Genomic DNA, 22,763 nt, shown 5'->3' with positions numbered 1-22,763 from the left:
ATGATGCTGAGAGACAGCTGATAAGAAACACTAAGGACAGAGATTTATATGGAATTAAGGCAATCTGAGTATGGCCCAAAAGCTTTTGGTCAAGTATCTGCCCCATTCACTAAGTCATTACCACAACTCGGTCAGCGTGTAGTCACTCAACCCTGCTGTTTGGTTTCCAGTTCACTTGGTTTCCGGTTTAGTTTCCAGCTGACTTTGTAATGTTTACACCTAAGACACAAGGGAAGTTTCAAAGCACTGCCAGCTCCTCTCTTGCTTGAAGCTCTGCTCCCATTTGCCATGGCCTGCAGGCTCATACTCTTGCACAGCTGTATAGGAATTACATATCTGCTAAACTGATACCCATTAAATCGTTTTGTAGAAGTGAGTTTCTGCATCTGTGGTCTGAGTTGGCAAGTGGACCTGTGTCACGACCATTCTGGGTGACCAGCCTTCTGCTGGCCATTCACAAATACTCCGTTCATTGATTTGCGGCTACAGGTTACTTCAAGCCCCCCAGCCTGCTTCATCTGGTGCTCTAGCATGGCTAGGCATGTGCAGCAGTGAGTGAGCACCAAGGGAAAGCAGAGCTGAGATTGTCCCCCAGGTCTTAGCATAGCCCTCTCCTGCAGTGGGAAATGGGAATGGAGGTGGTAGTTGTTACTGCAGTAGACGTGATTTGAAGTGAAGGCAGGGGCTCTTGGAAAGAGTATACTGAGCTCTGCTCTGAGCTAAGCTCCTCTTTCCTTAACGCTGTGCTAACAGGATTTTTCTCCTTGCCCATCAAACAGCCAGATGTTTTGAATGAGCCTGTCTGCACTGAATAATCTTGCTCCGGAAAATAAATGGAAGTAGGGTCGATTTATCACCTTTCTTTGGTTTTGTGAGAAGAGATTGACAGAGATATGTTTAAAACAGATAAACCCCGATTCTCCTCCTTTCACAGTTCACTCACGAGGCCTGAAAAAGGGCCAGATGTGTTTCTGTCATTGTTGGCCTCTGTTTTGGTGGCTTGAGGTTTGCATGGTGGTTTTAATGTTTGTTTGGTGTCATCCTGTCCCATTCGTGTCCCATGTTCCCCCTCCTCCCCCCATTGGATACTACGGTTTGTGATTCTTCTCTGCTAACGATGAGAACTATGGAAGCAAATTTTAGCTTGCTGTGAGGCAGACATCTGCAGTTAGTCTGCAGGCCAGATTTTGAAAATCCAGGGTCTTTTTTCTTCCAGTGCCTAGGGCTTGATGTGCATCTCTGCAGATAATGTGTGTGTGCCCCTCTTCTTACCCCAGTATGTCTGTGACTGTAGAGTCAAGTCTGCACACAAGAGCTCTTTGTGCAGGCCTGGCTGAGTCACACAAAACAATGAATCCGGTGCCCAAAAGTGTTGCCTCTGTCCTTTTTTTCATTTAGCGCACTTCTCATGTACCTCTGCAGCATGGTTTGGTTGAATTGCTTGAGGACTAAATATAATGAGCATAAAATTATTTTAACAGGGAGTCTGAACAGATATCTTTATAACATAACTGCTAAGAATACATATTTCTGTATGTGATAGTGACTGGGAGATGCTTAAGTGGCTCTGAATGGGGGGGGGGGGGCTCCACTGGAAAGGGGGATATCTGTTGTTTGGGGTGGCTGTGGCACAGGTCAGACTTCTGATGAGAGTGTGAAGGCAGGATGGTCTCTTCTTTCCATAGCACTTTCTCAGTTGGAGTTCTTCCCTGGGAGCAGCCTGTCTGCTTGTCCTGGACCTCTGTTCCTCAGCCTTGAAAGCAAATGACATTCTTTCTCCCTTTCTGGAAAACATTTTGAAAAAGGAAGCTGTATATTATCAGGATAGGCTTAGGATTATGTTAGACTGGTTTGGCTTTGTTCCATAAGCAGACGAGAAGCACATCCACTCATTAGCAAAGAAGCCTCCTTGGACACCACTTCGAAAAGGAGAGGGTTGCTTTGGAGGTTTCTTCTTTTTCCTTCTCATTCTTACGTAAGATTACTCTTCACCCACTCCTCCAGTAGAGTTACAAACAATAGTAAATGCTGGTAGCACTAGAACTGGCATGAATGGCCTTATTAAAATGATAACGTACTATGGGACTGACCTTTGTTGCCTCTGTGTGCTTCAGAAGGGACACAAAGAGGTGACAGTGGTGTTTCTTGGGAGTGCCAGTATTGTGTTTTTCTAACTGGGATCTTTCTTTTTCTATCTTCTTGTTTAGTCTGTTCAAAGCCTTCTAAAGGCGTCTGGAACATTCTTGTGACCATGAGCTACTTTCAGGCCCGATAACTAAGTTCCATACAACTGAACCCTACATCTCCCCCTTTTTTATTTTTTTTTGTTTCAATTAACACAGCCTTACTTGATCTATCAATTAATTTTTAAACACATTGCAACATACAAGGATGGACCATCTTGTACATTCTTGAGCGGTCTTGCTCCGCAAACTCAGCCCAGCAATCAGTGGCTGTCAGCTTTATGTGGGCGTCCCCGCGGAGGCAACGATGGCCTTGCCGTACACCAGCCCGATGCTCTTTGGAAAATCCTGGAACATTCTTGTGACCATGAGCTACTTTCAGGCCCGATAACTAAGTTCCATGTAATTGAACCCTACAGACTAGCGTCCTAGACACATGTGTCTTAACATTTATAATTTCCATTACTTACTCTGTTTCACTTTTCGACTGGCCCCTGATTCTTTAGCCGAAGACCTGAGTGAAAAAAAGAGAACGTCTAACTTTACAACTGGTATAAACTGTGCACTGCAATATATGGGAGGTTTTTCTCAAAGGGGTTTCAAGTGCTCCTAAAATTTTGTGATGTTCCTGTAATAACTCAATTTGTATCCAAAAGTGTGGGGTTGTTTGTAGCGAGGAGCACTTTTGATGAAGGCTGTGCATGACAAACTTCAGTCACAAAGTTGCATTTTTCATGGGAGGAGAAAACAGAAATTTCTGGGTTTGAGGTTTGGCTTATCCCTAATCCTAGCAACCTCACATCAGATTTTACCTGGACTGATTCATTTCCCCTCCTGGAACCTTCTGAAGAGTAGGGAGAGGCTTTAGGGGACTCTGGCTACTCATGTTCTCTGCTGTACCTTCGTTAGAATTCTGCACAGCTTTGTCAGTCATCTCTGAATGTATCAGACTGGACGCAAAGTCTTTCTCTGAAAAGTGAAGGTAGAAATGTTATTAAAGTTCCCACTCGCTGATCTGGATGTTTAGGGGGGAATTCAGGAGTTCCCTTACCTCATTTTCAAAGGGCTTAAGGACATCAGAGAGACATGTTACGTTTGCTTTCTGCCTCCCCCCAGCCCACAGCAGCCCAGAGCTCCACTGGGAGAGCACGTTTTTCCACCCTGCACCAAACCTGAGTGCGCTGAGGTCTGAGTGACTAATTTCTGTGTACTGTCGCCTTGCTGCTTAGCACAGCCACAACTGGGCCAAGCACGCTTCGCTGTATCCTAGTCCTTCCACCTCAGCAAGTTTGGCTTTGTTCCATAAGCAGATGAGAAGCACATCCACTCATTAGCAAAGAAGCCTCCTTGGACACCACTTCGAAAAGGAGAGGGTTGCTTTGGAGGTTTCTTCTTTTTCCTTCTCATTCTTACGTAAGATTACTCTTTACCCACTCCTCCAGTAGAGTTACAAACAATAGTAAATGCTGGTAGCACTAGAACTGGCATGAATGGCCTTATTAAAATGATAACGTACTATGGGACTGACCTTTGTTGCCTCTGTGTGCTTCAGAAGGGACACAAAGAGGTGATAGTGGTGTTTCTTGGGAGTGCCAGTATTGTGTTTTTCTAACTGGGATCTTTCTTTTTCTATCTTCTTGTTTAGTCTGTTCAAAGCCTTCTAAAGGCGTCTGGAACATTCTTGTGACCATGAGCTACTTTCGGGCCCGATAACTAAGTTCCGTACAACTGAACCCTACATCTCCCCCTTTTTTATTTTTTTTTGTTTCAATTAACACAGCCTTACTTGATCTATCAATTAATTTTTAAACACATTGCAACATACAAGGATGGACCATCTTGTACATTCTTGAGCGGTCTTGCTCCGCAAACTCAGCCCAGCAATCAGTGGCTGTCAGCTTTATGTGGGCGTCCCCGCGGAGGCAACGATGGCCTTGCCGTACACCAGCCCGATGCTCTTTGGAAAATCCTGGAACATTCTTGTGACCATGAGCTACTTTCAGGCCCGATAACTAAGTTCCATGTAATTGAACCCTACAGACTAGCGTCCTAGACACATGTGTCTTAACATTTATAATTTCCATTACTTACTCTGTTTCACTTTTCGACTGGCCCCTGATTCTTTAGCCGAAGACCTGAGTGAAAAAAAGAGAACGTCTAACTTTACAACTGGTATAAACTGTGCACTGCAATATATGGGAGGTTTTTCTCAAAGGGGTTTCAAGTGCTCCTAAAATTTTGTGATGTTCCTGTAATAACTCAATTTGTATCCAAAAGTGTGGGGTTGTTTGTAGCGAGGAGCACTTTTGATGAAGGCTGTGCATGACAAACTTCAGTCACAAAGTTGCATTTTTCATGGGAGGAGAAAACAGAAATTTCTGGGTTTGAGGTTTGGCTTATCCCTAATCCTAGCAACCTCACATCAGATTTTACCTGGACTGATTCATTTCCCCTCCTGGAACCTTCTGAAGAGTAGGGAGAGGCTTTAGGGGACTCTGGCTACTCATGTTCTCTGCTGTACCTTCGTTAGAATTCTGCACAGCTTTGTCAGTCATCTCTGAATGTATCAGACTGGACGCAAAGTCTTTCTCTGAAAAGTGAAGGTAGAAATGTTATTAAAGTTCCCACTCGCTGATCTGGATGTTTAGGGGGGAATTCAGGAGTTCCCTTACCTCATTTTCAAAGGGCTTAAGGACATCAGAGAGACATGTTACGTTTGCTTTCTGCCTCCCCCCAGCCCACAGCAGCCCAGAGCTCCACTGGGAGAGCACGTTTTTCCACCCTGCACCAAACCTGAGTGCGCTGAGGTCTGAGTGACTAATTTCTGTGTACTGTCGCCTTGCTGCTTAGCACAGCCACAACTGGGCCAAGCACGCTTCGCTGTATCCTAGTCCTTCCACCTCAGCAAGTTTGGCTTTGTTCCATAAGCAGATGAGAAGCACATCCACTCATTAGCAAAGAAGCCTCCTTGGACACCACTTCGAAAAGGAGAGGGTTGCTTTGGAGGTTTCTTCTTTTTCCTTCTCATTCTTACGTAAGATTACTCTTCACCCACTCCTCCAGTAGAGTTACAAACAATAGTAAATGCTGGTAGCACTAGAACTGGCATGAATGGCCTTATTAAAATGATAACGTACTATGGGACTGACTTTTTGCGCAGTTGATTGAGGTGTTGAAAGTGTTGGCTGATGAGGTGGGTGCCCGCGGAACGATTAGGAGGGGCCCCACGGGCGAATGCATCTAATGGGTGCTGGGCCGGGGAGGGATGGGCTCTCTCAAAGAAGTATTAAGTCCCCCAAATTGGGGAGAGATTCGGGAGCTGTTGCTCCCGTCGGTGCTCACAGGTGAGCGCGGAGTTGCTGAACGATTGCAAAGTTGGGGAAAAGTGGGGGGGGGGGGGGAGTGGTTGCGGCAGGACGGAAGGCTGCGGAGTGCTGGTCTGCGGAGCGAGCCGCGGATGAAGCGCCGCCTCAGGAGCAGCGGGAGGCAGTGCCCCGGGGACAGGGAGTCACACTCAGACGGAGTGGGCGGCCGAGGAGCGGGGCTCACAGAGCGGGCCATCTCTGACCAAGGGCGTGGGCACGGAGGGTGCGGCAGAGATGGAGGGTTTTCCTGTAGGGACGGCACCAGCGGGGACGGATGTGCCCCCTCTGCAGTGTCCATGGGGGGTTGCGGCGGCTGGTTCGGGGGGATTCGGGGAGTGCCTCCTGGACTGGGTTCCAGGCAGGGATGTTAAGGGAGATTTATACTGTCAGGTGAAGGAATGGGAGGAAAGAACACCCTCGGAGGGGGAAATCAGGAAGCTGCGAGGGTTAAAAACTGTGGTAGAGGGGGAACCACCCCCTGGCGAGGGAAATCAGGCACCTTTGCGGGGAGAGCAGGCTGAGTTTTTGCCTGCCGAGCCTATGCAGGCTGAGTTTTTGCCTGCTGAGCCTGTGCAGGCTGCGCCTTTGCCTGCTGGGCCTTTGCCTGTTGAGCCTGTGGTGGCTGAGCCATTGCCTGCGGCGCAATAGCCTCTGCAGACGAGAGGGAGAGGCATTGGAGGGGAGTAAAAAAAGAAAGAAAAAAAAAAAAAGGCGTTTCACTGGAAAGTCCTTGAGAACTTAAAGAATGCTGTGAGTCAGTGCGGAATCCACTTATTGATAAAGCCAGTAATTGTATGTAGAACTTCCTTTAGGTAAAAAGTGTGTTAAGCATACTTTGATTAAACATAGCATGAGCGACGGTATGCCTGTATACAAACACCTGAAGGGCTACTGAAATGGGTTCCTAGTCGTATGATTCGTCCTGCCTTAACCTCGTAGTGTTTGAGTTTTCTTACAGATTGCTGTCATCCTGTCCTGGCTTGTGACACCTTGGGTATCCAGATGACATCCTTCTCAGAGTCCATCAATACGTGCCGTTATGGGATCCGACTGTCGGAGCTCGCAGCCAGGAATCTAGGTGCCTCAGACATCAAGCCTTAACATCAGCGCACCAATGATAAACCTTATAGAGTAATAGAAGTAATTCTTTCCAAGCCTTAACTTTCAATCTACCTCTTGTGTGAATTTCTGTAAAGGAGCTCTTTGCTCTGCAGGGTAAATGGGACATTTACGGGTGTTTAAGATAGAGTGTTTTAAATTAGTTGTAGAGATATGTTTATACTCATAGTACTTTATATAGTTATTTCTTTGTGTGGAATTGTTCATAACAATAGAAGACAACTCGTCATAGGGAGGGGAGAGATGTAGGGTTCGGCGTTCGGAAGATCTCGCGATGTCACGGAAAGTTAGAGGGTTAGTCGCAGCCTTGTGATGTACCTGTAATCCCGCCTCCCCTTGTTAGTATAAAAGGAATTAACTGCGCAATAAAAGGCGGAAGTTGGCGCTCACACTGTGTGTGTTATCTGTCTCTTTCCCTGGTCCGGGCCGACCAGTGATCTAAGCATGGCACCTTGATATGTAGCGAATGCTACAGATTCATCAGCTACCAATACCAATCCTGATGAAATATCTACTTATTCTAACTGTCCCCAAAAAACTCAGCAGAGATTTTTTTTCCCCTTCATGATCCTTCTATGCCTTCTGCAGTATAAATCTGGCTGTGTACCAGCAATTTGCCTTCAGCTGCTGCCAGAAAGATGTCTTTGTGCAAACCTACAGGGTCAGCTTCTTGAAACAAAAGCCAATCCCTAGAATCCCTGTTTTGTCTGCTGATGCAAATGGCAAACTGATTTTGACTGTATTCCTTTCAGGTATAGGCAGAGTAATCACAGCTAGATCTAGCATCCAGCAGAGCAGCATGGTGTTTTTAGAGCACCAGGTTACTCTTATTAAATGCTGCATTGTGCAATATGTTGCTCCTGGAAAGGTACAAGAATTATTTAAATGAGAGTGAAATAGAGAAAAAAATTGTGACAACCTGTCTCTGGCACTTACGGTACACTCGTGAGCACAGAAGGAAAGAGGAAGAAATTATTTTAGCTTGAGGGAAATTATTTTAGCTTAAAAGAAATCCCAGACAGGTGTCTTGGCAAAATAGTTCTAGTTGTACCTTGTAAAGAATTTAATGCTGCTAACCTTTACGTTACCAACCTGATTATTCATTGCTGAGGACAGGTAAAGATGCTTAGTGGATTGAAATCAAGGTAATGGCTTTTTTGGATGAAATGCTTCTCTTAGAAACAGGAAACAGGAGCAGTGGGTACTTTTGGAACAAAATCACGTTATGCTCGCATTTCTCTTTGTGCTTGCCAGGGCAGTTGTCCAGGCTATCTGTGTGGTCCCTCAACAACTCTTACCTGGCATGTGACAGACCATCCTAGGATGGGGAACATTCCTGGAGAAGTAGTACTTTTCCCTTGAGCGGCTAGACTGAGAGTAACATCGGTCGTAGTTCCACATGTTGTGGTTGAACTGAGAAAAAGGACCACTCGCTGGATAAGGAATTGGCTGGATGGTCACCTGTCGGGGGATGCAACGAGCCTACGGAATTCCTGACAGTTCGAGAACAGCGCGACCTTGAGCAGCTTGTGGTATATCCTTGAGAGTCTGGAAAGATCCGAGAAGACCAGTACAAAAACAAGATAGTGATAACAAGAACCGTCCTAATGAACTCACCAATCATGAATTGTCAGTTACTAACCAAACCAATCATATACTAACACATACTCAAAAGAAGGGTATAAAAAGGTGTGTTAGAACAATAAAGTAGCCATTTTGCATGATCTATTACTTGTCGTGTCCGTCTCTACCGCGACAGTCACCCTCAAAGAGTTGTTGTCAATGTCTCAATGGCCAAGTGGAGACCAGTGATGAGTGGCATTCCTCAGGGGTCGGTATTGGGATCAGCACTGTTTAACATCTTTGTTGCCAACATGGACGGTGGGATTGAGTGCACCCTCAGCAAGTTTGCGAACAACACCAACCTGTGTGGTGCGGTCGGCAAGCTGGAGGGAAGGAATGCTATCCAGAGGGATCTTGACAGGCTTGAGAGGTGGGCCTTTGCGAACCTCATGAAGTTCAATAAGGCCAAGTGCAAGGTCCTGCACATGGGTTGGGGCGATCTCAGGCACAAATACAGGCTGGGCAGAGAATGGATTGAGAGCAGCCCTGCGGAGAAGCGCTTGGGGATGTTGGCTGATGAGAAGCTCAACATAACCCAGCAATGTGTGTTTGCTGCATCAAAAGAAGCATGACCAGCAGGTTGAGGGAGGTGATTCTCCCCCTCTACTCCACTCTTGTGAGACCCCACCTGGAGTACTTGTGTTCAGCTCTGGGGCCCCCAACATATGAAGGACATGGACCTGTTGGAGTGAGTCCAGAGGATGGCCACAAAGATGATCAGAAGGCTGGAGCACCTCTCCTATGAAGACAGGCTGAGAGAGTTGGGGTTGTTCAGCCCGGAGAAGAGAAGGCTCAAGGGAGACCTTCCAGCAGCCTTCCAGTACCTAAAGGGGGCCTACAGAAAAGCTGGAGAGGGACTTTTTACAAGGCCATGTAGTGATAGGATGAGGGGTAATGGCTTTAAACTGAAAGAGTGGAGATTTAGATTAGATGTTGGGAAAAAATTCTTTACTGTGAGGGTGGTGAGGCACTGGAACAGGTTGCCCAGAGAAGGTGTAGATGCCCCCTCCCTGGAAGCGTTCAAGGCCAGGTTGGATGGGGCTTTGAGCAGCCTGGTCTAGTGGAAGGTGTCCCTGCCCATGGCAGGGGGGTTGGATCTAGAAGATCTTTAAGGTCCCTTCCAACCCAAACCATTCTGTGATTCATTCTAAGATTCAAATAGAAGAAATTCACCTGTAAAGGCTGCCGATTGTAAGAGCCTGGATGGGCTGAGGATGGAATAAGCATTTGTCAGTTATCTGCTGGGGTCAGGAGGCAGCATATTTTAAGGAATATGTGGAGAGAAGAGGGTTGGGAAAGGACAGGACATCTTTTTTAAGTAGCTGTTAATGTTTTGCAAGGTTACATTTTTATTCCATAACTACATCTGACTAGGGGAAAAACTCAAGTGAACTGACAGATTTTGCAGTGTGCATAGAAGGTCAAGAGACGTGAGAAGGCTTGCCCAACTGAAACCAAAAAGTATAAATTCCATAGTTGAAGGTCCTGTCTTAAGGTCATCCTATGCCCTAACAAACCAACTGGGGCAAGGTCGGTGTTTGTCACCTGTGAATCATCACATTTCAGTGCACGAGGAGGCAGGGTGGAAGCTACAGTTCGTCCAAATGGTTTGTAGCTTACTGCAAGCTCAGCCTTTTTTTTTTTTTTTTTTTCAAATTTAAAATACCTGTATCTCCTGATACCAAAAGTAAAAATACACATCTTCTGATTTTGGTTGTAGTGGATTGATTGAATAATGAAATAATGAAGATGGCTATTTTGTGTAACATCCTGATTGCACTTGTATTTCTCAGCCAACTTTTATAACTTAAAAAAAATAATAATTAATTGGGAGACTAGCTTTTCCAAAGCCCTATAAATATTTTTACCATAAAATATCCTCTCCATATGCTTAAGATTAAATGCTTACTCAAAATAATGTATAAAGTAACTTGGAGGAGCAGAAGTTACATTCTTTATTCTGGGCCTTCTGTTTTTCTACATAATCCTGCTGCTTACGTTTTTGTGTTGGCTCTCTATAAAGGACTAACTATATCTAACTGAAGTTTTTTAAAATTAAGTTCATGTGGGAGGGTTCTCTAATAAATTGTTTAGTGGGTTTTCTGTGGTAATCTAAACGGTCTTGTGAAACATACTTCTAGAATCTCACTAGTTATTTAGCAGCCTCAGAGTATTATATACAGTAATTGCTGGTACAATATGTTTTGGGGATTTTAGGTGTGTTACTTTACCAAAACAGCAACTTACGACATTGTTAATATTTAAATCAGTAGAATTAAATGCAGCGATACCATGAACAACTGGATGTTTGACAGAACAATGTTACCAGCCAGCGCTGTCATTTTTGTATTGTAGGTAAAACCGCACACAAAATGTTGATTATCATTGCAGTATTCAAAAATACTTGAAGGCTTCCTGTTTCCTTACAAAGGATGTGTACAACAGTTATTTAGAGTAGTCTTCTATCTGACTGTGCTAATGGGTTCTTGAGAGAAAATGAAACTTAGGTCATTTATTGCTTTTTCACTAGTTCTCCGTCTGTACCCGGAAAGTGTGTAAGTGATGTAATGGACAGAAAGGTCTAACTACCTGAGAAACAGCGCAGTAGAGGTCCTCCTCGGCAGGATGCTAAGTCGGCAGTACCTTTTTGCCTGCTGCAGCAGGTAAGATTCACCCTGTAGCAAGGATTCACGTCTTTCCTTGGGTAGGGGTCTTCAGCTGAGCGAGCAGCAGCCTGGCTTGTCTGCTCTGCTGAGCAGCTGTGACAGGCGCAGGGCTGGTGATCCGGGGAGGTTCTAGAACCGATTCTGTTGACAATTCTGAACTGTGCGCCACCGCGGCAGCAGCACAGCCGCATCTTTTGCCTGACGTTAGCAGAGGGAAGAGCTTGTGTACCTCCACTTCATCCTTTATGTTTTTAGCACTCTTCCTCTTTAACATGAGGATATTCATGACCAGAAATAACCGATTTCTGTAGAGAATTAGTATTTGCGTGTGGACACAGAAAAAAAGGCTGTGCACAGGACTATAAAATCACCTGGCCTTGGGGTTTTGTGTTCAAGAAAATTCATGCTTTTGGACAAGATTTTAGGGATGATTTTTTCTAGAGTACAAGTGCAGTGCTACATAGTTTCAACAGGTGAAATTGTCATCATCAAGTAGGGTTAATGGGGTTAAGTGAGTAAGCGTAAAAATGTATTTTCAGGCATTGACCAGTAAGGATCTTAAATGTAGTCATGCGATTGCAGTTTGAATCTAGTAACAGAAAGAAAATCTAGAAATCTAAATTGCAATGTGGCCACCGTTTATTGCCAGAGATTTCTCCAATGGTGCTTTGTCCACAAAACCCAGATTCCTGCTACACTGAAGTTGCAACTCCAGTACACTTTTCAGGTCGCCTTAGAAACCCTCCAAGTTTACAAGCGTTATTATGTAGACTCAGACACTCAGTCACAGGATATTTTGTGTGTCTGGGTTTCACAGGCTCCTATTTCCTTACCACTGCTCATATTCCAGAAAGCACAGCTGTGGGAGATGACTTTTCCCTCCCTGTGATGGTGGACCAGAATCAGTGCTTTTGGTCGCACAGGGGGGCCATAGCAGTCCATTAGCTTGTGGTCTCCAGGTGCAGCTATTTCAGGACATTGTACCTGTGAGTGACTGCTACTCATTTAATTTTTTGTTGGTTTTGTAGGTTTTGCAAGCCATCTTGGGAACAAAGAGGAGGGTAAAAACTTTGGCTCTGCGGTCATCAATAAATTACATTTAAGTTGCTCGTCATGATTTTAAGGTCTTTTGCAGAAAAATGGGGCACACTTTCTTTTTGTACTCGGCAGAAGTGGGAATACGTGGCATTGTCCACAAGAAGTTGGAGAAAAGCAATAAATGGAAGAAGTGTGGGGAGGTTTTTTTACACTTGGGGGGAAAAAGAGGAGCGTGACTGGTGTGACTCTGTCATTACAACGAACGTTTGGATAACTTACAGGCTAAGATGCTGTGGAATCTTGTCAAGAAGAGAAGGCAGCTGATAGCAGAAGCTCTAAGAAAGGGTCCATGCAGCTGCTAGCTTCTGATCCTGTGTATTGGGTCTGGCTGAGATGGAGTTAATACTCCCCACAGCAGCCCTCATAGCACTGTGCTCTGCATCAGTAGCTAGAAAGGTGTTGATAGCACACCAGTGTTTTGGCTGCTGCTGAGCAGTGCTGGCACAGCATCAAGGCTGTCTCTCCAACATTTTTGCCCTCCCTTCAATGGCAGGCTGGGGCAGGGCAAGATCTTGGGAGGGGACATAACCAGGACAGCTGACCTAAACTCACCAAACAGATATTCCATACCATATGGCATCAGCTCAGATGTAAAAGCTAAGTAAAGGGAGACGGAAGTGGGGGGCATTTTGTCTTCCGGAGCAACCACTACACGTACGGAAGCCCTGCTTCCCGAGAAGCGGCTAGACATCGCCTGCTGATGGGAAGTAGAGAATAACATCATTTGTTTTTCCTTTTGCTTTCGCGCGCGCGACCTTTGCTATCACTTTATTAAACTGTCCTTATCTTGACCCACGAGCCTTTTGTTATATTTTTCTCCCCCCTGTCCAGCTGAGGAGGGGGAGTGATAGAGCGGCTTTGGTGGGCACCTGGCATCCAACCAGGGTCAACCCACCACATCCTGCAACCCAAAATGGCCTGTTACCATTTGCTTTGTTGTAAGGCCCAGGTAGAGAAGAGGCTGTTGTCGTGGAGGCACCGAGGTAACATGAAGCACGGGCTGATTTTGAGTTGTCACACGTGGGGACACAAAGTGTCAGGACCTGTGGGGCATGTGTTAAGATGTATATTTTGTTCCTGAAAACACTTTTATCAGTTCTTTTTAAATAAAGCCAGCAAGGTTGGCATGAAATTGTGGATCTACCTCCTCATGAATCCTCTGTGTCTATGGATGGGGGAAGAGCACAAGAGAGCCAGAGTTAACAGAAAATACCTGCATCTTTGCTACATGTAAGAAACAGCGGGCCATTGTTGCAAGGAAGGATTCAAGAAATTCAAAGAATGTGGAAGGGACTGCAAGGTAGAAGTCTTTCATACTGCTGTTCAGTTAATTTTCAAGTAGCTATGACAACAAAATGGCTTCCTGGGGACCATGACTGTCTGCCTACAGAACAGAGTGCAAGCTGCAAACCTTGTTTTTCCAGTATACTTCATTTTTTATAATCGCTTGGGATTTACAAGTAGTCGCTATAAAAGCAACCTAAGCAAATAGCCAGCCGGACTCATTAAAAGGGAGCTGCCATTAAGATCTCACATAGTGCAGTATTGTCTTTATCCAAATACAGCAAATGGAAGTGAGGTTCTGGAACAGCACTTCCCTGAGATGCAGTACAAGGAGCTTAACTTTATTTGGTAAATTGATGAAAGGGATCATTTGGGAAAACTTTTGGTTTTTACAAAGCAGAGGGATAGATTCATTGACTGGGAAATACAATCTAATTCTGTGACTAGGATGCCTAGGGAGAGGTACTACTGCTGATGCTGCAAGACAACTTCATAATGTGTTCAACGTTAAAGAGATGATGACATATCTAAAAGGAGAAAGGGAGAATTGATCGACTCAGGTGAAGAGCAGTAGTGTTAGTTGCCAAAGTTATGTGTTCTGTGATGTTTGGATACCGTATGGTTCCCTTATTCAGCTCAGCCTGTTGATTTCAGTGGGAGGTGAAAGGATGAAATATTATTAAGGAATCGGAATCTGCCAGTAATTCTGGCCCTTCGCCTTTTCACGCTTTCCCCAGAGCTGACCCATATTTCTTCCACTATAGTGCTATAGAAATACTAAGATTATTTTTAAATTTTAAAAGGAATAGCTCTTTGGGACACGTATTTTGTTGCTGTGTGAAAAACATTTTCCAGATGTTAATTGAGGTTGACATTGGAAAAAAAAGGTTGAATTCATGCCTGGGTCCACCAGTTTAGACATAATGAAGGATCTTAAGTTACTCTTGAAACTTATTCTTATCTATATCTTCACATCAGTTATCTATACCATCTTTACCTTGGACGGCCTCCAGGAGTCTGGGCTCAACGTGAAGTCCTATTTTCAAAAGCCTAAGTCTTGCGGAAAGCAAGAAAGATTTGGCCCTTAAGCTGGGTGGATACATAGGGAAAACTCAGAACTAGATTTGGGGATTTGCATGCACAGAATATCAAATCCAAGGATTTATGCAATGCCTATCTGTATAAGAAAACAGCTATGATGTTCTGTAGAAGTGTAAAACTGAGCTGGAGAATTAAGTTTTAAAGGTACATTAGATCTTGCACCCAGCTAGAACTCAGAAGTCAAGAAAGATGGGCCAGATAGAGCAGAGCATTACAGATTTCTTTCAGCTTTGGATCAAACAGCAGCTGAAATCTTGAAATAAAAGGCTGGCTGAAAATGCTTTGGGAGTTCTTGATAAAAGTCTTGGTGAAAGGTAATTGAAAGAAGTCTGGATTGGTGGGTGATTCCAGCAATTTCCTTTGGTTTCAAAATTTGTTAATGTTTCTTAAAGCAGTGGTTCTCGGGAGGGGCTCTCTTTGCGTCCGTGGGAAGGTGCTTCTGAAAGACCTCTAGTCAAAGCTGGAGAGACACAATATCTGTTCCAAATGGCATCCAACTTTCTGATTAAAAAAAATAGATGATAGAGTAAGCAGCACCAGCTACAGTCCTGGTAGCAGTCCTGTGCAATTTCCTATGCAGTTCAGAGGATTACGACCTACATAAAGATCTACAGTAAAGTAAAACCATGAACCACTTTGTTGTCCCCATTCCTACAATTCCCAACTCCAGCTCTATAGTGATAGAGAAAGAAGCGTTCAGGATCATATCATGGAGATACAAAGATAACTTTCTCAGTGCCAGATGTTCTTCAGGCAAAAGAAATACCATCTCTGTTTTCAGTTGCATTTGTGGCAGTTTCTAGCTAAAATCAGTTTGCGAGCAGAACAGCCTGGGACAATAAATAGCAACTGTGAGTAAACAATGACAAAACAGACAGAAATGGTAGATAAAAGCCTCTGATCTTTCTATGTTCGAATATCTCCAGGCTGCGAGGGGAGGGGCTGCTGTAACATTTGAAGATCTGGATCCTTTCCTGAACTGCCAGTTGGGAGACATTGCAAGGCAGTTATTATCAGTGCTTACTATCAATTGGGAACCTGCTTCCTCATGACTGAATTCCATGATTCTATCACTCCTTTCAGGAGTGGATTTAGTATGTTCAGTAATGCCAGATATGATTATTTAACAAGTAGGAACATTTATTCAGTGGTTAAGTGCCCCTCTTGGTTCTGATTTCAGGCTAAAATCAGGCAGTAAATTGCTTTGCTTCTCTAAGCTTTTTCTTTCCACCTATTTATTTTACTGGTACCTGACAACCATAATTGTCCTCCAGCTCCCCTTGTACAGTGGCGCGCACAGAAAAGGTGAGGTGGGACTGAAAAGGAAAGCCAGCAAAGCTCTACAGGCAGCACATACTGCTGGCTTTGGAGATCACTAAATGTACTTTCTTTTTTTTTTTTTTTTTTTTGCATTTTGGATTTACATATTGTATGCAAGTTGTAGCACTGGTCGGCACTCTGGTGTTCTAGCTTGTGGCATGTTATTTAAGAAAGCACATTTATTCCTTGTTTGCAATCTACAGGCCTGGCTGTCTTATTCTCAAGATTTTCAAGAAGGACACCCTTGCATATTTCAGGCATGGCCCACTAAAGCATTGCACTGGAAGCAGAGATTAATCACTGTACTGTTTTGTGATAGGAAAAGACAAGAAATTAGTTTCTGGTAACACAAATAAATACTCACCTGCAGCGCTCTCAGGCATTTCTTAAAGAAAAATCCTTCTTTGAATCCTAGCTTCAGCTGCACCAAGTTAACAAAACTGTAGAAAAATAGGCAGGGAAGTTCTCTGCTTCACCCTGCTGTCCCCAGGGAAGATCAGCTCTGGCACGCTTGCCTAACCAGGTCTTACAGACCTCCAAGATGATGGTGCCACACCATCTCCAAGCAATCTACCTTTTTTGCTATCCATGCCCAGAGGAAGTTTTCTTCTGCAGTGTAACTTGAATCTTCCTTTTTTCAGTGTAAGTCAATTTTTTCCCTGGCCACCATGGAGATGGAGAACAGAACATGAAAAAGAAAAGCTGCACGGAAGCTCTAGAAGAATATGATCACTGTGTTTCACCATCAGACATCATTGCTCTGCTTATGAAAGCTCTGATTTTCATTGCTGAGCTTTGAAAAGTTGTGGATACTGCCAGAACTATTACTCAGCAATCCTGAGCAGCTGCTGAACAGCAGAACACATCCAGAGATCTTTACACCTGTCTAATAAAACATTAGAAAGGCAATAAAGAAAGTATGGCTTGATGAACCTGAGAAGAAAGTCTCAGAAGCAGGAAATATGAAGGGGATATGGCAGAAAGTCAAACCTTCTGGATGAAATAGGCAAACTTGACTTTAGTGGCATGCAACAGGCAGCTCACAGCAAGGTGCCATAAGTAAGCCTGTTGTCTCGTTCCCTTCCCACTGAGACTCGGCCCCCCTGGTTGTGGGTGGGCCGTGACAGATCTACCAGATTCCTGAAGTCAGGGACCCCAGCAGCGTTCATCTGCATCTGTGCTGTGGCAATTTCCCAAACACTGTACTACTGCAGGTTAGTGTACTAGCCCCCTGCTTGTCCTTTTCCTGGATTCAGGTCAATCTATCTTTAATTTGGTTTCCACGTAGACTCGGGTCCCGTGTCATATGTGCTCATTGACCCTATGTTTGCTTATGGAGCAACTGTGTTTGATTCTAGCCTTTGCAGGAGGGCATCTGAATTATCGGAGTGGAAAAGAGCCTCTCTGAATAATCCCATCTTAGGGGCTTTCAGTCAAGAAGTTGGCCACTGATGGTGGTTTTTTGCAGTACAAGCTGGCGTGCTGCACAGGGCTGTAGCTGGCCAAGGGGATCCACACTGACCAGTTATTCCAAAAAGCCACATCAGCACCTCAGCTCAGGGCAGTCTTGAGGCACTTTGACTGCCAGCTGCAGCTGGGAGACTGGCTGTGCCCACTCTTTGTGCCCCAGAGCCAAGGAACTCAAAAAGAAAATAGCCTGAAGTGCAGCCTAGGACTGTTGGGCTTGCCTTTGAAATATTGTTACCTACTGACATCTGTCCCTTTCCTGAAACTGCTTAATAACCTGAACCTTCCTGTTGGCAGCTTCAAGAAAGATCAGGTATCAGCTATTTAAATGCATAGTTAGCTGAAAATCAATAGATGGATGACGATGTAAGCATGTATTGGTTTATGGGTACTGTCACGCTGCTGATGCACACTTTGCAGTGATGTGGATGGCTGTAACAACACATTTGGAGGTTAGTCTGTTTTGAATCATTACGGTGGTACCTCAGTGCGAGCGCTGTCACAGAACTTCTAGAGGAAGATTCTCCTCTGCACTGGGTGGCTTGTGTGAATTAACAATGCATTTACCTATTTGTAAAATAGATCTTGAAGATGGCATTCCTAAAATCCTTAGAGCTTGAGGATAAGGTCAGATAAGTTTGAAGAGTTCCAGCATTTCTTTGACTTAAACAAAACTTTTTACTGCTCAGGATATGTCATAGATCCAGCATGCAGCTCATTAGGTAATCACACTGAAGATCATAGGTTCACCGTGCTGCTGTTGGTTGTTGGTTCATATTATTGGAAAATATCCGTTTACTGTGCAGGGGGATTTTAAAATAAGCTTTGAGTTAGCACACATTCTTCTTGTGATAAGTTACTCTGGAAGGTAGAGATGAACTTCAGTATGACTTCCAAATCTAAGGCTGACTAAAATTTGGCCCATCTTTGAAATGTATAGCTTAATTGTCTCTCTTCCAAGAAGGTAGCTCTGTTAGCTGGAACAACAGCGTCTGCTACTGACACTCCTAAAGCCAGTATATAATAAAACCGTTGATTCATACTCATTCCCTTTTGTTCCTTTTTTACTTCAAGTAGTGCAAGATGTGCTTTGTTATTCTCGTTTTTCACTTGGCTGTGATTTTTCAGAGACCTAAAAGGAAGATAAAAGGCATTATTTAAAAAGGGGGTGTTCATACTTGATTCAGTACTCTCCTTAGATATTATTTTCCTCTTCAGATTTTTTTAATACTTGCTCTAAACCCATAAACTTTCATAACTGGTGTCTGGCTAATTTGCAGCAGCTTCCACCTTTGGCTTTTGTTCTTGAGCTTACTAAAATCAATGAGGCATCGTCCCCTGAGCAATTTACTTATTTTCTGGGTGTTCTGGGAATGTATTGGTGTTTATTTCTGCAAGTCTTTGTTTACCTCCTCACAAAACTGGATGTCATCATCCCGTGCTTGCTTAATGCAGCTCCATTGCCCTGTCATGCACGTTTGTATAACCTTCAGATATGGTGCCTAAGCTGTTTGAACAGGTTTCATGTGACCTGCCCTGCATGCTAGCTCTGGATCTTACCTGCTGCTCCATTTTATCTCTGCACTTCATACTAATGAGCACCTGCAGCGTTTCATGTCCCTGATCCTTTGGACATCTGCCGTGGTTTAACCCCAGCCAGCAGCTAAGCCCCACACAGCCACTCGCTCACTCCCCCCCCCCCCCCCCCCAGTGGGATGGGTGAGAAAATTAGAAGAGTAGAAGTGAGGAAACTCATGGGTTGAGATAAAGACAGATTAATAAGTAAAGCAAAAGCCTGCAAGGGCAGGCTCTAAAGGCCCCTAAAGCCTGGCCACGGCACCCACGTCCACTCACCCTGCCGTGGGCCGGTGGCCGCCACTGGCAGCCGACCTCGGCTTGTCAGCCGCTGTTGTAAGGGATGATGCAAAACCGAGAAACCCTCCCAAACTGCGACTGATCCTCGAGTGCTTTTGTTACGGTGGTTGTTTGTTCCTTTCCTATTTGACTGGCAGCTGTTCCAGCTGACGCCAGAGCTGACTGAGAACAGAGCGATCAGCGCAAACGGGCGAGGCCAGCTCCCCCCCTGCCTGCGCAACCGGCCGGGACGGGTCCCGACACGGCTACCGGACGCTCCGCGGGCAGGAGAGGGGAAACTCGCCGAAACTCGCGCTCACTCGCTATCTGCGTGGCGTGGCGCGGCGCGGCGCGGCGCTTCCCCTCAGCGCCGGGGCGCTGTCCGTTAGCGCCACGTGACCGCCGCCCGTTGCTCGCCGGGATCTGAAGTCGTGGCGGGCGGGGAGGGGAGGGGAGGCGCGCGTGGCGGAGCCGTTGCTCCTCCCCCTCCTCCCATCACCCGCCCCTTCCCCACCCCTCCTCCCCCCGGCGCTGCGCGTGGGGCGGCTCGCGGGTACGTTACAGCCCCCCCTTCCCTCCCCCGCCGCGTCCGTTACCCCTTGGTGTGGGAGGGGGTGGGGCGGGACGGGAGCTGGGGTTCGGGCTCGGCTTTCCTCTGAGGGAAGGCGGGGAAAATGGCGGCCTGGGGAGCGTGACACCCCCTCCCCACTCCCGGCTGTCGCTGCCGCCTGTGGCGGGCGGGTCGCGGCCCTTCCCCGGGCCCTTGTGGGCGGAGGTGGCCGGTCCTGTGGACTTATGAGGTACTTCGGCGCGTGAGCAAAAATAACGCGTGTGTTTCTATATATATAATGTGTGTATACATAGATACGTGTCTGTATATAGATGTATGTGTGTATATGGGTGTATATATACGTACACAGATGTACGTATAGAGCTCGGTATCCGCGGGGCGTGCACGCTGTGGCGGCTGCAGACGCACCTGTGCCGCGCCAGGCCGTGCCGTTTGGCACCCACAACCATCTCGGCTCCCTGGGCCTTAAGGTCGTAACACCCCCAGGGAGGGAAACTGGGGCGTGTTAGCTGAAACACGTCTGGTTTTCTGGCGTTTCGTGTGGTTTTCCAGCTCTTCTGTTACTGAAGAAGCCAGGGGATTGTTTTTTCTGCATGTTGGCTCTGTCAGCGCAGCCTTCTCCAGTGAAGTAGTTATCTGTAGAAAACTACGCGGCTGTTGAGCACAGGGGAGCTGCTACTATTAAAAAATAATACTTGTTATTGAAAAGGAGAGGGTATAATTGTAACTGATTTGAATGCAGAACGTTTTGCTGAGTTAACAGTTCAGTCTGTTCATCCCCTTACTTGCTGTGTTTTGACCACTGACAGTGGCCAGCATCAGTGGTTGGCCAGTGTCTTTGGTTCTCAGAAGAAATAAAAATTAATTTTGAAGGTGTACAGCTTGTTCACCTTTTTTTTTCCCCCCAAATGGCTTTAGTTCTATCACAAGATAACCTCTTTGATTTTTTCTGTTTCTATGTTTGAAAATAGTTTGTGTACACATAATAGTACTGCTGATGGTTTTTCTTTTATGTTTAATCCAGTGTGATTCCCTGCTTTTATGCCGTTGTGTTTTCACAGAGTTTCTAATTGGAAACTGTTGAATAGCTGCAATGTAGCAGGCAGAGTTTTAGACGGGATCTGAATACAGATTATAATCTCTCTGGTATTTTACATGTTACTGTTTGCAGAGGCACTAACCTAGCTTTAAACAAGAAAAGGCCATCTCGTACTTATTATTTTTTCTTTATTCAGGTTTACAGTAGGTGTAGAGTAATATTTTTTCTAATTGCACTTCTTGTTAATAACACTCATACTACTGTTTTGTTTCTTACAGGATTGGTGAGGGAAGAGCTTGCTTTCAGTGAAATATTTATCAAGTGTTGAGGAACAAGTCAGGAAACCCAGCCAAAAGCGAATGTCATCAGAAACACCAAGAGAAAGTCCAGAGGTGCCAACAGAAAACACCATGTCTCCTGAAGTTCCTGATGTGGAAGGAAAGGTGAAGTCAAGTGACAGTCCGGTAGAGAGACAGGAGGCAGGCTCAGACAAGGAAGAATGCCTTGAGCCCATGTCCAAGAGGCAAAGGAAGAAGCTGTTGAAGCAGAAACAGTGGGAAGAACAGAAAGATCTACAGAGGTGTGGTTTGCAAAATAGCTTTTGCAGGATCATGTGTAGTATTGAGTGCTAATAATAATGATGTGTCAGCAGAATTTGCGTGTGGATTGCTTTAGCAAATCAAGGCAGTTGAACTAGTTTTCTCCCATGCCAGGTTTAAAGCAGTAGTCACAGGCTACTCCATCTGCATATGAAGAAGCTATAAAGGTAAGCATTCTCTCTTCATACTAGAAGTGTTCCTCAACTTGAAGAGGATGTCGGGAGGGATTCAAACTTGCATGTTTTTGGTTTGTCGGAGGGGAGAAGTAACATGTGGCTTTGTCCCTTTCTGAATGGGCTGCGTCCTCTTTCCCCAGTGCTGTCAGACTTGGTGAATCTTACAAAGTCAGTGACTAAAAAAAATTTCTTTTGACACATGAAATGCTCTGCTGTAAGTTATGTTGACTTACAACCTGTTAAAATAGTTTTGGAAGATGATGAGCTTCTGTTTTATTTTGTTGAGAGAAACCTTATCTGCAAATGGGCTGGTGGTGGTTTATCCTTGTCCTGCTGAATGCAAAGTGTTCCTCCCCCAGAGAGTGGCTGTTAAAGTTGCTGTCTCCGAAATTTGATCTCCCAACTGCCTGCTCCCGTCAGGGGACCAGAGGGAAGAAACAACTGTTTCAGAAGTCTTTTGAAAAACTTGAAACAGGAGGTAAATTGCCTTCCACATTCCGATTCCGATAGTGCAATTTTGGCAATCTTTTTGGTTGTTTCTGTTATGAGACCTGACTCGGAGCACCCGTAAATCCACGCAACTCCCACTATTGACTTCGTTGAATTTGTGTCAGATGTCTGTCTTTGTAGGTATATACAGAACTTCACAAAGATGGGGGGTGTGTTTCATGCTGGTATCAGCCTAGCACAAATGGAAGCAACAGGATAAGTTTAAACTACCACGGTCATGGGACAACCACCTTGATTGTAGAAGTATGCATTTGTGTGCATAACACGTGCCTCAGCAGATTTGGCAGCACTTTTTGAAGATGTATTTGTTTGTTTGTCTCTTTAGGCAGAAACGAAAAGAAAAACGCCAGAAGAGAAAACTTGAACGTCAGTCAAAATCGGACTCCAGTAGTGAAGTGAATGACAGAAAGCGTATGCGAAGGGAAGTTGTTCCTAGTACACTTCGCCTCATTGTGGACTGCAGCTTTGATGACCTGATGGTGCTAAAGGTAAAAGAAACTTACTCTTCACGTACAAATGTTGAAAGGTTCTCCAGTGACAGTGCTGATGCAACGTCAGAGCGCAAAAACTGGAGAGCAGCTTGTGGAGGACAGTTAGCATGTTTCAGATTGTGGTGACTCCCAGACCTGCTTAGGTCAGTTGCTGAATTTTTTAGGGTTTGGAATGTACATTTATATAAGCTTGCCAAAGATTTTTGTTTGCCTTCATGGAGATGCGGTAAGTTGGTTTGATTCCAAAAACAGGAATATAGAAACAGTTTGTGCCGTATGTTCACCATGAAGCTACGC

General features: G+C 45.1%; 1 protein-coding gene and 1 long non-coding RNA gene across 44 annotated transcripts in view; one reads left to right on the top strand and one right to left on the bottom strand.

The window, feature by feature from the left end:
* LOC142032347 (alcohol dehydrogenase 1-like) overlaps positions 1–22,763 on the top strand; it is a 330,614-nt gene that overhangs the window by 45,388 nt on the left and 262,463 nt on the right. For 39 of the 43 annotated variants that reach the window (XM_075031193.1, XM_075031006.1, XM_075031212.1 and 36 more), the window contains 5 exons: positions 10,821–10,953; positions 20,969–21,270; positions 21,404–21,456; positions 21,825–21,943; positions 22,301–22,463. The gene's annotated coding sequence lies outside the window, so the exon portion shown is untranslated. Of the gene's footprint in view, positions 1–10,820; positions 10,954–20,968; positions 21,271–21,403; positions 21,457–21,753; positions 21,944–22,300; positions 22,464–22,763 lie in introns of all 43 variants that reach the window. The other 4 variants (XM_075031141.1, XM_075030999.1, XM_075031231.1 and 1 more) reach the window with 4 other exon arrangements.
* Positions 17,159–19,483, bottom strand: LOC142032723 (uncharacterized). The gene is made up of 2 exons (XR_012650966.1): positions 19,081–19,483; positions 17,159–18,358 (listed from the first exon to the last, which is right to left on the bottom strand). It is a non-coding gene; the product is annotated as an uncharacterized LOC142032723 (long non-coding RNA).

The sequence above is a fragment of the Buteo buteo genome, chromosome 1 (genome assembly GCF_964188355.1).
Source record: "Buteo buteo chromosome 1, bButBut1.hap1.1, whole genome shotgun sequence".
NCBI lineage: Eukaryota > Metazoa > Chordata > Aves > Accipitriformes > Accipitridae > Buteo > Buteo buteo.
This window is presented reverse-complemented; position numbering and strand designations above follow the sequence as displayed.